This window comes from Clupea harengus, chromosome 3 (genome assembly GCF_900700415.2).
Source record: "Clupea harengus chromosome 3, Ch_v2.0.2, whole genome shotgun sequence".
NCBI lineage: Eukaryota > Metazoa > Chordata > Actinopteri > Clupeiformes > Clupeidae > Clupea > Clupea harengus.
In genome coordinates, this window is record NC_045154.1 from 14990051 (window position 1) to 14994938 (window position 4888).

The following is a 4888-nucleotide window of genomic DNA, read 5'->3' on the forward strand; positions in this document are numbered from 1 at the left end:
GTGTATGAGTATGCATGTGTGTTGTATGTGGTGTATGAGTATGAATGTGAGTGTGTGTGTGTATATGGTATGTGTGTGTGGTGGCATGGGTGGTCCTGCTGGGCTTTAGTAGTATCTCAGCTGTGTGCTGATTACAGGCCGGCCCTCTGAAATGTAAACATGATGTCAGAGCACCGGGGACACACAGTATGGCTCCCATTAGCCTGATTACCCAGCATTAAACATATACACACACACACACACACACACAGACACACACACACACACACACACACACAACTCACACACACACAAATATTTGCACACAACATACATGCCCTGCACCTTCCTGCTCCAGTATGTGTGATTACTGCCTCATTTCCCATCCATACCATGAGGACCGAAGAACAACAGTGGTTGGTTTGCTATACATGCTTGTTCCACTCCGTCAGCAGTGCAGCGCCCCCTACCAGCAGCACCATGCAGTGCAGGTACAGGTAGCCCCGGTCCACGCTGCAGCCCACCTCTCTCCACATGCCCAGTAGCGTCTGCTCCCGCCGGATCCTGAACAAGTCCTGGCGAATCCGGGCCAGGTCTCTCAGCAGAGACTCTGAAAGCTCCGGGACGAGATGATGATGATGATGATGATGATGATGATGATGATGATGGGCAAACCCATGTTCAACGGTGCCCCCTACTGCCTGCTCTCTCTCTGAGTCTAAATAGAGAGTGGGAAAGAATAAAGACGTTTTGAGGGAAAAAGTATATGATTATATGATGTGTTATACTATGTATATGAGAATATGATGATGATAATGATGATGATTATAGTTGTTGTTGTTGTTGTTGTTCATATCATCATCATTATTGTTATTACTACCATTTGATACACACTGTAAATAAATAGGAGAATGGTGGAGAACCTGTCATCAAAGTTTCCCAATGACTCCGCCCTCTCAGTAGTACTAGGATGGGAAAGATATTCTTCCTGAACCAGCCAGACCTCCCATTGGCTATCTGGAACACCACAGCTGTTTCCATGGCGCTGCATGCTAGCAGGCCAAGACAGCCAAACAGATAGACTTCTGAAGGTGTGTGACAGAAAGAGAAAGAAAGAAATCTTACTAAAGTATTATGCCTTTCGTGGCCAGATTTATTTACAAACAATTACCCCAACTTGTTGAAAATAACGTAACACATTTATATATAGCTGATAAGGAAATGTAAAACTCTGACTTTAATCAAGTATGTATGTGTGTTATTTATATGCCTTTGAGAGCTAAAACATGACGTTTCTGTCTCTATTCTTAAATGCTGACGTTTCTAACTCTGTGTATGTGCTTAAAAGTGTACCTTCTGTTTGTGTGTGTGTAAGCAAGGGCTGATAAGAAAAACTAGTAGTCCATCTTTTCTCCTTGCTGATGCATTATGTTGCAAAAAGCATTGTAAGATGACCTCGGAAGTCACCACGTGGTTATCCCTGCCGTCAAAGTGTTTTGGCGTCAGAGAACGCTAACTTCTTTTTAGATAAACCTTGTTTGATGTGTTTTATTTTACTTCTCTCTCGTCTGCTGCAGTCAGAGAGTGAGCCCGGGCTCTCTCTCTCTCTCTCTCTCTGAGAGTGGGCCCGAGCATCTCTCTGGCCTGCCAGGACGTGGGTGAGCCCGACAAGCTTGTTGTTGTTGAATAAATATACTTATTTGCAACGCCGGAGTCCTGAGTAACTTGAGTGAATAGCTCTTCATTAGTTTTCACCTATACAATCTATTTGGCATATACCAGATTTCTTTACCAGTCAACCTGCAAACTGGTTAGCCAGCTAACATAAGGTTTATCTCAGGTGATCCCCACTGTATCATAATAAACCAAAATGTAAATATGCAATAACTTAGGTTCAACATTTCTGACCGTACTTCATATCAGATTCTTCTGTGTGTTTTCTGACTGATGAGAGGGGTGTTTCACTACCAGCATTTGTCTTCAGTGGTAAACTCGGAACAGTGCCAGAGTTCCCACCAGTGGCCAAAAATATATGACAACCTTACCATTGTATCACCATTAGGGATTTAAATTGAGAACCGGTTCTTGTTGAGAGGCCTATACTACGGGCTTATACTACGAAGCACGCTCAACACACCCAGGGTAGCTTGTCATTTCCCGGCTTGACCAAGCCCACCAACCGCGGTCACGTTATCAACTTGTTAAGAATAGTCCAGGGTTTCCTCATCTTGAGGGTTCATATCAAAGGGGCAGTGTCAAACATGGACAGGCCTAGAGATGCATATTTCTCAAAAGAAGAACAAACTGACACAAATATGAGGAGTTTAAAGATAAAATACAGAGCTAACTAGACACAACTGCTGCACCCAAATGTAGGAAGGAAAGCTGACATTAAGCTGCGGACTGAATGCATAAACTATGAATCTTACCAGAATCACGTCCCCATCATAAAAGCATGAGTACATCTGGCTATAATTAAAACTGTGTATTAAAACTGTTTATTCATTTTTTATTTAATTTTTTAACTTTTGCTTTGTATGCACTGGTATTTCCTTCCTTCCAGGGAAAGTTGGGACGGATGGAACCTTAAACTTTGGTCTCATTTCATGTCATGAACATTGCAAACAACACAACCTATATGCAGTGAAACATTCTTCGGCATATGAAGCTACGCCAATTTAATTCAAGAAAATCAGCTATGAACTGAAGTTTTGCAATCATGTTGACTAAATCTACCTTTCTTTGTATATAATTGTAAATGTATTTATTTAACTAGTTATCCTCAGTCGGGCACATTGCACTTTAAACCAGCCTAGTACTGCTCCTCCCCAGTGTCTTATTAAATGAGCTTACCTGTTGGTTGTATACCTGTAAAATAAATAGATCCAACCCTTTTGTGCATTGCTGCGGTGTTCTTGATTCAGTGTCGATGGTCAAATTGGTCCAAATAGAAAATAACTTCTAGGGGTCAGGGTGTGGGCTTACTCAGCACACAAACCTCTACTTACAAGAAGGCTAACATTACCTTAGTTACTCAAAAGTAAACTGCGAAATTGTTTAATGATATACACTATTACAGCACAGACACAAGGACATCAAGTTTACCTGCATATCCCTGTGGAGGAATATGTACATTTTTGTTCTTGTTGTCAATATGCCTTTAAAGCTCTGTGAGTTTTTGTCCTAGACCTAGAGTCATAAAAAAACACCCCCTTTAATCTTCTACATATATGCCACTTGTGCATGAATGTTTTTAGGATAATATACAAAAACATCAAGGCATATCAGGCTTCCTAAAAAAAATGTAGGGAGTTAAGGAGAATATTGTAACAGAGAGGAGGGCAGAGCCATTTGATCAGACACATTCGTACAATTAGTTGCAATTATGAATTACAGTGACACATACTAAGGGAAATCAAATTATACTGGTGTGGACGTGAACCATGAGAGCTGGCTGCAAAGTCAGACAAATGTTTGCTTTCATTGACAGACAAGACATTTCTATATCAACGCTGGAAAGATGCAACTCTTTCAACATTGTTTGTTGAACAAACACGTAAAGAACACAAAGTCATTCTTTCACCAATGCTGACAATGATAACTTGTAATACATGTTCACACGACACCTGATTTCTCAGTATCCCCAAACGTCGTACTTTCGTCAACCTTTTATTTGTATTGATGTAGGCTTACAGACGGCACAGTTTATTTGCTCATTGATAATACGCCCTGTGTTCACACAACCTGGTCTCACAAGCAATACAATCGATCAAGCAAGCAATAAAATCATAGCCTACATAAAACTAAGCACTCGATGAATTATCAAGCGTTAAAAGTCTATATTACGCATCATGGCCGCTATTCAGCCAAAACGATCTGACTAACAAGATTATGATTAGTTTTCTCATAACACTAACAGAAAATGTTGAGAACACGAACTACGGACATTTTATGTAGATAGAAAAAAAGGTCAACCATTGTTTCCATTACCATCGCATCATAATGGAGGTTACCCTGTGTGTACCCGGTGTGAACACCTATTAAACCTATTCCACCTTCTCACCATCACCCCTCGTCGTACTTTCCAGCTGGGATTACATGGGGTGTTTGAACAAAGTTTTCCGCAGAGTCCCACACCATCTGCAAGGAGTTACAGGAGTCCCTGGCCAGAGACTGTACCAGACATGTTTTATATTTCACTCATCCAGCAGAATCTGAACCTGAAGGCGTTAACATTTTTTTGCCAGTCACCATGGCATGTATGTTCTATGCAAACTTTTCACAACTGTATACACCAGCAGCACAAATATTATAAAAAAGACCTATGTAGTTAAAGTTGTTTACCTAATTACGTATAATTAACCTACCTTTGGCAAAGAGCTTACAGCGGAAGATTGAGACTACTGGTGTGAAGTCTTGAAGAATGTTGAGATCAGAGCCAGTGCAAAGGCTTAGAAAAAATGATAACAATTGAACTGACGCCGCTGCTTATAAAGCGTATCCTGTTTTGCTTGTCACATTGCCGCATTTCTTTAAGCGTGTAGTTTCTAGATAAGAGTTAGATAATCGAACTGACATCTCTGTCTATGAAGATGAGCAGTTAACAGGAAAAGGATTGACACAACATTCCACTGGAATTTCCATAGACGCTGTGTTCCGACTGCCTAGGCAGCTAGTTGAAAAGGCAGGTGTGTTCATGTGTCACATGACCATTAGGATTTATTTGAAGGTAACAAAACCTCTAGTTGCCTATAACGTGGCAAACTCTTGCATACTATTTCTTTAACGTGACTACTGAAAAGGCATACTTGCATACTATTTCTTTATCATGACTAATTTGTTTTATGATCATAAACTTCACAACTAACAACATTCTAAGCACATACAAAATAATCCAGTTTGACAATCT